Source organism: Ursus americanus, chromosome X, assembly GCF_024610735.1.
Source record: "Ursus americanus isolate L20-20 chromosome X, mUrsAme1.1.p, whole genome shotgun sequence".
NCBI classification, from domain to species: Eukaryota; Metazoa; Chordata; class Mammalia; order Carnivora; family Ursidae; genus Ursus; species Ursus americanus.
The window spans coordinates 23,884,561-23,895,573 of NC_142164.1; the positions used below are offsets into that span (position 1 = coordinate 23,884,561).

Sequence of the window (11,013 nt, forward strand, 5' to 3'; positions counted from 1 at the left end):
CGTACCATATCTTCTTTATCCATTCATCTGTTGAAGGGCATCTCAACTCCTTCCACAGTTTGGCTATTCTGAACATTGCTGCTATGAACATTGGGATGAATGTGGCCATTCTTTTCACTACATCTGTATCTTTGGGGTAAATACCCAGTAGTGCATTTGTTGAGTTGTAGGATAGCTCTATTTTTAACATCTTGAGGAACTTCCATACTGTTTTCCAAAGTGGCTGTAGCAGCTCGTATTCCCACCAACAGTGTAAGAGGGTTCCCCTTTCTCCAAATCCTTGGCAACATTTTTTGTTTCCTGTTTTGTTGATTTTTGCCATTCTCACTGGTGTAACGTGGTATCTCATTGTGGTTTTGATTTGTATTTCCCTGATGGCTAGTGATGTTGAGAATTTTTTCATGTGTTTGTTAGCCATTTGTATGTCTTCTTTGGAGAAGTGTCTGTTCATGTCTTTTGCCCATTTTTTGACTGAGTTATTTGTTTTTTGAGTATTGAGTATTGAGTTTATAGATCTTGGATACCAGCCCTTACCTGCAATGTCATTTGAAAACATCTCCCATTCTGTGGGCTGCTTCTTAGTTTTGTTAACTGTTTCCTTTGCTGTGCAGAAGCTTTTTATCTTGATGAATCCCTGAAAGTTCATTTTTGCTTTTGTTTCACTTGCCTTTGGGGATATGTCTTGAAAGAAGTTACTGTGGCTGATGTTGGAGAGATTACTGCCTTATGTTGTCCTCTAGGATTTTGATGGATTCCTGTCTCACATTGAGGTCTTTCATCCATTTTGAGTTTATCTTTGTGTATGGTGTAAGGGAACAGTCCAGTTTCATTCTTCTATATGTTGCTGTCCAATTTTCCCAGCACCATTTATTGAAGAGATAGTCTTTTTTCTATTGGATATTTTTTCCTGATTTGTCAAAGATTACTTGACCATAGAGTTCAGGGTCCGTTTCTGGAGTCTGTATTCTGTTCCATTCGTCTATGTGTCTGTTTTTGTGCCAATACCATGCTGTCTTGGTGATTACAGGTTTATAATATAGCTTGACTTACCCTTTAAAAGTGAAACAAACTATTATTATAAAAGTTCCATTTTCAAAATATGTGCAAAACAATGTTAAGATTCAATACTTACATGTAGTATTTAATATGTGTCAGGCTATGTGTTAAACACTGTACATATGCTAACTCCTTTAATTTTCACAAGAGTTCTATAATCATTCCCTTACCATAGATAAGAAACGTAGGACATAGAAAACATTCAACTTGCCCAGGGTCACATGGTAAGTGCACAGTCAGGCTACAAATTAAAGCAAACTGACTGTATACCCCATGATCTAAAACCACTAAACTATATTGCCTCTTAATGTGTGGTCTAGAAAAAGATTTTTTTTTGTTTCAAGTTTTTATTTAATATCTAGTTAACATATAGGTTAATACTGGTTTCAGGAGTAGAATTTAGTGATTCATCACTTACAAATAATACCCAGTGTTCAACACAAGTGCTCTCCTTAATACCCACCAACCATTTAGACCATCACCACCCTTCTCTCCTCCATCAAACCTGTTTGTTCTCTATACTTAAGAGTCTCTTGTGGTTTGCTTATTTCCTTTTTCCCCTTCCCCCATGTTCATCTGTTCTGTTTTGTAAATTTCACATGTGAGGGAAATCATATGATATTTGTCTTTCTCTGACTGACTTATTTTGCTTAGCATAATACAGTCTAGCTCCATCCATGTCATTTCAAATGGTAAGATTTCTTTCTTTTTGATGGCTGAGTAATGTTCTATTGTGTGTATATATATATATATATATCACCTCTTCTTTTTTTTTAAAGATTTTATTTATTTATTTGACAGAGAGAGACAGCCAGCGAGAGAGGGAACACAAGCAGGGGGAGTGGGAGAGGAAGAAGCAGGCTCCTAGCAGAGGAGCCTGATGTGGGACTCGATCCCAGAATGCCAGGATCACGCCCTGAGCCGAAGGCAGACGCTTAACGACTGCGCCACCCAGGCGCCCCTACCACCTCTTCTTTATCCATTCATCAGTCGATGGATATTTGGGCTCTTTTCGTAATTTGGCTATAGTTGATAATGCTGCTATAAACATCAGGGTGCATGTGCCCCTTCGAATCTGTATATTTGTATCCTTTGGGTAAATACCTACTAGTGCAGTTGCTGGGTAGTAGGGTAGCTCTATTTTTAACTTTTTGAGGAGCCTCCATACTGTTTTTCACGGTAGCTGCACCAGTTTACATTGCCACCAACAGTGTAAGAGAGTTCCCTTTACTCCACATCCTGGTCAACATCTGTTGTTTCCTGTGTTGTTAATTTTAGGCATTCTGACAGGTGTGAGGTGGTATATCACCATGGTTTTGATGTGTATTTCCCTGATGATGAGTAATGTTGAGTATCTTTTCATGTGTCTGTTAGTCATCTTATGTTTTCTTTGGAAACATGTCTGTTCATGTCTTCTGTGGATTTCTTGATTGTTTTTCGGGTGCTGAGTTTGGTAAGTTCTTTATAGATTTTGGACTAACTCTTTATCAGATATGTCATTTGCAAATATCTTCTCCCATTCCATAGGCTACCTTTTAGTTTTGATGATTGTTTCATTCACTGTGCAGACACTTTTTATCTTGATGAAGTCCCAATGGTTCATTTTTGCTTTTGTTTCCCTTGCTTCCAGAAGTCTAGTCAGAAGTTGCTGCAGCGAAGGTCAAAGAGGTTGCAACCTGTGTTCTCCACTTTGATGGTTTACTGTCTCACATTTATATCTTTCATCTATTTTTAATTTATTTTCATGTGGGGTGTAAGAAAGTGATACAGTTTCATTCTTTTGCATGTTACTGTTCAGTTTTCTGAACACCATTTTTTGAAGAGACTGTCTTTTTTCCCACTGGATATTCTTTCTGCTTCATCAAAGATTAGCTGACCATTTAATTGTGGGTCCATTTCTGTGGTTTTTACTCTATTCCATTGATCTGTTTATTTTTGTGCCAGTACCATACTGTCTTGATGATGACAGCTTTGGAATATAGCTTAAAGTCCAGAATTGTGAATCCTCCAGCTTTGCTTTTCTTTTTCAAGTTTGCTCTGGCTCTTTGGGGTCTTTTGTGGTTCCATACAAATTTTAGGATTGTTTGTGCTAGCTCTATGAAAAATGCTGATGATATTTTGATAAGGATTGCATTACATGTATAGAATGAATTGGACAATATAGACATTTTAACAATATTTGTTCTCACAGTCCATGAGCATTGAATGTTTTTCCATTTCTTTGTGTCCTCTTGAATTTCATTCTTGTGTTCTATAGTTTTCAGAGTACAGATATTTTACCTCTTTGATTAGGTTTATCCCTAGGTGTCTATAGGTTTTTGATGCAATTGTATATGGGATCAATTCCTTGATTTCTCTCTCTGCTGCTTCATTATTGGTGTATAGAAATGCAACAGATTTTGTACATTTATTTTACATCCTGCAACATTGCTGAATTCATGCATCAGCTCTAGCAGTTTTTTGGTGGAGTCTTTCAGGTTTTCTCCATAGAATATCATGTCATCTGGGAATAGTCAAAATTTGACTTCATCTGTGCTGATTTAGATGCATCTTATTTCTTTTTGTTGTCTGATTGCCAAGGCTGAGACTTCTGTACTATGTTAAATGACAACAGCGAGAGTGGACACTCTGTCTTCTTCCTTAGAGAAAAAGCTCTCAGTTTTTCTCCATTGAGGATGATATTAGCTGTGGGTCTTTTGTTATGGCCTTTATAATGTTGAAGTGTGCTCCCTCTAACCCTCTTTGTTGAGGGTTTTTGTCGAGAATGGATGCTGTACTTTGTCAAATGGTTTTTCTGCAACTATTGAGAGGATCATATGGTTCTTATCCTTTTTTTAATGTGGTGTATCAAATTGATTTGTGAATATTAAACCAACTGTGCAGCCCAGGAATAAATCCCACTCGATTCTTTTAATGTACTGTTGGATTTCTTTTTGCTAGTACCTTGTAAATTTTTGTGTCGATGTTCATCAGGAATACTGGCCTGTAATTTTTCTTTATAGTGGGGTATATTTCTGGTTTTGGAATCAAGGTAATGGTCTTGTAGAATGAATTTGGAAGTTTTCCTTCCACTTCTATTTTTTGGAACAGCTAAAAAAGAATAGGTATTAACTCTTCTTTAAATGTCTGGTAGAATTCCTGTTGGAAGCTATCTGGCTCTGGACTTCCATTTGTTGGGAGATTTTTTTTTTTACTGATTCAATTTCTTTGCTCATTATTCATCTGTTCAAATTTTCTACTTCTTCCTCTTTCAGTTTTGTAGTTTGTATGTTTCTAGGAATTTATCCATTTCTTCCAGATTGCCCAATTTGCTAACATATAAATTTTCATAATAGTTTCTTATAATTGTTTGTATTTCTGTGGTGTTGGTTCTCATCTCTCTTCTTTTGTTGGTGATTTTATTTATTTGGCTCCTTTCTCTTTTGTTTTTCATAAACCTGACTAGTGGTTTATCATTTTTATTAACTCTTTCGGAGAACCAGCTAATAGCTTTGTTGATCTGTTCCACTGTGTTTTTGTTTGTTTCTGTATCATTTATTTCTTCTCTAACCTTTATTATTTCCCTTCTTCTGATGGTTGTAGACTATATTAGCTGTTCCTTTTCTAGCTCCTTTAGGTGTAAGTTTAGGTTGTGTATTTGAGAATTTTCTTGATTTTGAGGTAGGCCAGTATTGCTATATACTTTCTTCTTATGACAGTTTTTGCTGCATCACAAAGGTTTTGGACTGTCGTGTTTTCATTTTCATTTGCTTCCATGTATTTTTTTTTGTTTCTTTAATTTCCTGGTTAATCCATTCATTCTTTAGTAGGATGTTGTTTAAGCCCCATGTATTTGTGTTCTTTCCAAGTTTTTTCTTGTGGTTCACTTCAGGTTTCATAGCTTTGTGGCCTAAAAATATGCATGGTATGATCTCAGTCTTTTATACTGGTTGAGACCTGATTTGTGACCCAGTATCTGTGATCTATTCTGGAGAGTGCTCCATGTGCACTAGAATAGAATGGGTATTCTGCTGCTTTAGGATGAAATGTTCTGAATATATCTGTTAAGTCCATCCAGTTTGTCATTCTAAGCCATTGTTTCCTTGTTGATTTTCTGCTTAGATGATCTGTCCATTACTGTCAGTGGGTGTCAAAGTCCCCTACTATTATTTCATTCTTATCAATGAGTTTCTTTGTTTGTTATTAATTGATTTATATATTTGGGTGCTCCCAAGTTGGGGGCATAAAGATTTGCAATTGCCAGATCTTCTTGTTGGATAGACCCTTTTACTATGTTATAGTGCCCTTCTTTATCTCTTGTTATACTCTTTGGTTTAAAATCTAATTTGTCTGATATCAGTATAGCTACTCTGGCTTTCTTGTGACATCCATTAGCATGATAGATGGTTCTACACCCCCTCACTTTCAATCTGGAGGTGTCTTTAGGTCTAAAATAAGTCTCTTGTAGGCAGCATATAGATGGGTCTTGGTTTTTTATCCATTGAGATACCTTATGTCTTTTCATTGGAGCATTTAGTCAATTTACATTCATAGTGATTATTACAAGATATGAATTTAGTGCCATTGTATTACCTGTGAAGTCATTGTTTCTGGAGATTTTTGCTGTTCCTTTCTAGTCTTTGTTGCTCTTAGTTTTCCTTTCCCACTCAAAGTGTCCCCTCTAATATTTCTTGCAGAGCTGGTTTAGTGGTCACAAACTCCTTTTGTTTTTGTTTGTTTCAGAAACTATATCTCCTTCTATTCTGAATGACAGCCTTGCTGAATAAAGTATTCTTGGCTGCATAGTTTCCCTATTCATCACATTGAATATATCATGCCACTGTCTTCTGGTCTGTCAAGTTTCTGTGGAGAGATCTCCTGCTAACCTGATTTGTCTTCCTTTGTAGGTTAGGGATTTCTTTTTTCTTGCTCCTTTCAGGATTCTTTCTTGTCTCTGTATTTTGCAAATTTTACTGCAATATGTCTTGCCGTTGGCCTGCTTTTGTTGGGAATTTTCTGTGTCTTCTGGTTTTGGATGTCTGTTTTCTTCCCCAGATTAGGGAAGTTTTCAGCTATAATTTTCTCAAATAAAACTTCTTCCCCCTTTTCCCACCCTTCTTCTTCTGAGACTCCTATGTTACAAATGTTATTATGCTTTACAGAGTCGCTGAGTTCCCTAATTGAATGTAAACCCCCTTTTCTGTTAATATATGTGTTACATTCAGGTGAAAGCTGATAATTAAGTTAAAATTGTTTATTGGGTTGCGTATTCTAAATCAGAAACATAAAAGTTTTTATGAATACATATGCTAATTCAGTAGAAATTCACTGTGATTGACAATGCTTAGTGGTTCCAGAAAATGTTGACCTAAATTTTGTCTTTATTTGTCTTTATGAATTTACCAATAAATGGATAATGCACACTCCAATATGCAATACACCAAATTATGACTTCTTACTGAGACCCCTATCCCATTTTCTTGGGCTGTCAAATTGCCACATTTTTTATGATGAACTGGAAATAAAAGTGTTCCTACATTTCTAGAAGAGACATGAAAATTTCATAAGTCTGCCATTGATTAAGAAGTTTATAGTGCTGGTCCTTAAAAAATGTCTGATCTACAATTATGAAAGTAAATTGTATAAGACAATCTATGGCTACAGGGTATCTAAGCCACACTCAAATGCTCAACAAAGCACAGAAACATCTGCTTGCATGTGTTTAATTCACTCGTAATTGCTGTAGTCAAAAAGGAAAAAGTGGGTGGGGAAAAAAGGGAAAAAAGCAGCCCCCTCTCTCCCCCACAGAAGTGTCTGTGTTTGCACAGGAAGGGGAAACCAGTTGTGAGGTGAAGTGTTGTGCAGTCTGATAGGCCAGTTGTGTCTGCTGCTCTGAGTCTCTCCTTTCTGGTAGTCCCATGGCCCGACTCCTCCACCACCATGCCCATGAAAGGCTGCTTCCTGATCTGACACCCCTTGCAGTACCTGGGCCAGGGGGAGATGGTATTCAAGATCAGTGAAGGTGATGACTCTGAACTACAACATGCATGGGGAGCTGGGTGAGGGCACCAGGATATTTGTGGTTTTCAATATATCTGAGATCCTATACAAAAAACCTTGGGTGCAGATCATGATGTTTAAGAACATGATGCCATCTCCATTTCTGTGGCTCTATCTGCATTCCAGAGAGCAGGTTCTCATGGATGTGGAGACCAAGTGTAATAAAGAGATCATAAAGCACATCCAATAAATCTTGGGGAAGAATAAGAAAACCTCAAAAAGAGGAATAGGAGAAAAAGCAGGTTTCTCACCCAGCCCACTTTGGTCCCCAAAAGTACTGCCTGCTGAAGTGCATCTGTTAGGTAAAGGGCAGGTCCCCTGCCTGGGCCTGGTGCCATTACCCAAGGAGATGACAGGGAAATACAAAGCAATGCTGAAGCCAACCCCCAGGACTAAGGCCTCAGGCCATGCTCAGGGAAGCCCCAAATTCTATCCCTGGATGGACACTGAAAATGTCTTTGCCATAAGAGGGTCCCCTTCACACACTTGTGTGAAGACATGAGAGGGTCGGCAGAGTATCTGCAGTTGGGCTACTAGAGGAATTTCCTGTCCATTAGTTCAAAAAATTGCTTCCTGGTCTCCAAAAAAAAAAAAAAAAAAAAGGAAAAATGTATGACATCATATTGGTTTTAGTATTTATTAAAAATCTTGTGTCTTTCTTATCTAATTTACTTATGAGAAAAATCAAATCCATTGAAATGGATACTAAGGCTGCAAGGCATACTGTTTTTATTTTAAAAAGTTTTATTTCATCTACTTATATGAGTGAATCAGAATTTTCTTTTTTTAACCAAAACAAATGCAGAAGTAAATTAGATGTGAGGCATGAAAATAGCCTAATTGTTCCCACCAAATGTATTTATAATTGGTGTTATTATATACTACTAGATTGTATTTATATATTTTTTATTTTATTACTTACTTATATTTGTTTTTAACTATACAGTTATATATAACTAAATATTTTATTTATAATAAATTTATTTATAAAATTTACATTTTATTTATATTTCTGTTATATATATATATATATTTCCTTCTCTCATCACATCTCCTTCTACTCTTTCCCTTTATTTACTCAAGCCACATGGCCTTCATGCTATTCATAAAATACATTAGCATGTCATAGCTTCAGGATCTCTAAACTTACTGTTCCTTCTTCCTGGAATGCTTTTCTCTAGGAATTCTTGTTCCCTCAACTCTATTTCTCATTGTTAACTTTCTCAATATGACCTTGTTTGTCACTCATTTTAAAACTGCAATTAGTCTTTCCCATGTTGAATGTAATTTCTCTGAGGACAGGGATTTTTTTTTCCTGTGTTTTTTCCTGCGTTGGTCACTGTCTCCTGCTGGCATCTAAAACACTGCCTGGCATATAGTAGATACTCACAAAAGTATTGAACATGAATGATAATAATGCTTGACAATGAGAGACTGAATATACAAATAGACAATGACTAGACAAAACATGAAAATAGAATTCTGACCTACAACCTCTGTAGACTCCACCCAGAAAGGTCAGGACTTGGTCAATGACTGCCAGCTTTCCCAATTTTGCCTTCACTTTCAATATAGGACCAACCAAAGAAAGCCAAATGTGTTCCCCAAATAAATTACATAGGATGCTCTGCTTCTAGTAAGCACATATCTAATTTCCCTATACCGATAGACTCTAATCACAACATACTTAAACCATTCCTCTTTTTTCACTATAAAGTTTTTCCCTCCCTGTCTGCCTTTCAGTTTCTGCTGAACCTAAGGTATGGTGATTGACACTCTTGGAGACATTTTATTCACAAAGACAGTACCTTTTGAAAAGTATAGACTGTCCAATGTTAAGTTGAAAGCAAAGTTAAGGTGCTGAGCAGCTGACTAGGCTCATTCAAATGCTAAGTGACTTCTTCCATTGCACCAAATTTATAACATGTAAAGTATTTGCTTTAGTAGAATTAAAAATCATCACATCACATGTATATTTGGTGTTGCTAAAAGTTAATTATAGCTATAAAGTTGATATAGGAAAAAGCAGATCTTACCTTACCCGCAATACTCTAAAATCCTTGAGGGGTAGGATCTCTAGTTGATTATTTCATACCATGCACATAGTAGGTACACAATAAACATATACTTAATGCATAATTAAGAAATTAATATATTTTCTCTATATAAAAAGAACTCTTACATGAAGTAATTGAAAGTACATTTGGTAGAATTTTTTTTTTTATAAAATAAGTTCTACAACTGGGATGATATCCATTTCAAACAATTACCATTACCAAGAAGGCTATCAAACTTACACTGATATCTAAAATTTGGCCCATTTAGGAAATTCCTGTCTGTAAGTAATTCTGCCCATGTAAACAGAACTAAAACTATTCACAGCAAATGCACTGTAAGTATTATTCATGTAAAATCTACTATTTTGTTAAGTATTAAATAATTATGCTAGGCCCAAATGGAGTCACTCTTGCAAAGACCCCTCTCCTCAGCCAAAACTTAATAGAGTTTCCTTTTCTCCTGAATACTCTACTCTCCCAGAAATGTAACTTAGAATTGACCAATCAGAACCTGTCTGCTCAACTTAAACTACACAAACAGGCTCTAAGGTTTCTATGTGTACCAAAGAAGGGAAACTACCCTGTATTAGTCAACCAGATCAAATTTGCTCGGTAAAGCTTCCTTTATCCTCTGTATCTCTGTCTATAAAACACCTTCACTTTGTATAGCTCTTTGGAACTCCTTTCTATTTTCTAGATTGAATGCTACCAGATTCATGAATCACGGAATAAAGCTAATAAGATCTTAATGAAATGTTGGTAAACTTTTCACAATACTAAAGAACTTAATTCTTATGTCTTAGGTCAGAATTTTATTTATTTATTTATTTATTTATTTATTTATTTATTTATTTATTTAATCAGAGGCCTTTGCAAAACTGAAAGAGCAAGAGGTAGATTTTAACATAATATTTAAAATAAAATATCAAGATCAAACTGTGACAAAAAACAGGAGTTTGGGTAAGAATAGATAATGTTTTAGTCATGTTTTCATAAATGGAATCATCAGCAAAATCCATCTTTATTGTTTGAGAGGTAGGTATCTACAGTTCTGATTTTTAGTGACAAGTGAAAATAGGCTTAACAGCATACCTGTGTCTGTGATAGACAGAAAATAACTATTCTGATCTTGTTCTCAAATAAATGCAAGTAAAAAATAAACTCAGAGAATATCTGATGCATTTTTTGACAGGGTTTTAAATACATCCACTAGTGAGGGTAAGGTAAACTGGTATTGTCTCAGGCCATTTGGGGAGTTTAAACGACAAATAATGGCTTTCACTTGTATTTGCTTTTGCACATTATTGGGATCAAATTGCTGAAGAGTTTTGTTTGACCTAAGAAAAATAAGATTGAATAGTGGAATTTACTTCTAATTATCCTTTAGCATTCATTCAAAAATGTTTCTTTTTTTAAAAGCCAGTTTGTTAAGACATACTTTCTTCATTATTCAGTGGCATGGGTTAATAGCTACTTAAAATGAGATTTTGAGAGAAGTAGCATGAAACATTAGAAACAGCAAGAGCTTCTGAGTCAAGCTGAAATAAACTGAATTCTGTCTCCTGTAAGCCTTGGGCAAGTTATTTAACCAATTTCCTCTCAGTTTCTTCATTTATTAAATGGAGAGAATGCACTGCACATTTATTGTATGCAAAATACTTAGGAAGCCAGAGTACCTAATACGTGCAAAATAAATTATAGTTATTATCTTTACCTTTATTTTGTATAGTTTGCTTTAAAGGTAAAACAGAGGCATGTGAGATAGTTACATGACTTTAAATCATCCCAGCAAACGGCAATTTCTCTTCAAATTGCCCTCATTACTTTCCTCAGTCACCAAAATAAAACACAACTGTATTTC

The 11,013-nt window shown here is 35.6% G+C and overlaps 1 pseudogene; it reads left to right on the top strand.

The window, feature by feature from the left end:
- Positions 1-6,975: 6,975 nt before the first annotated feature.
- LOC148106844 (small ribosomal subunit protein mS25 pseudogene) lies at positions 6,976-7,597 on the top strand (annotated as a pseudogene).
- The last annotated feature ends 3,416 nt before the right edge of the window (positions 7,598-11,013 follow it).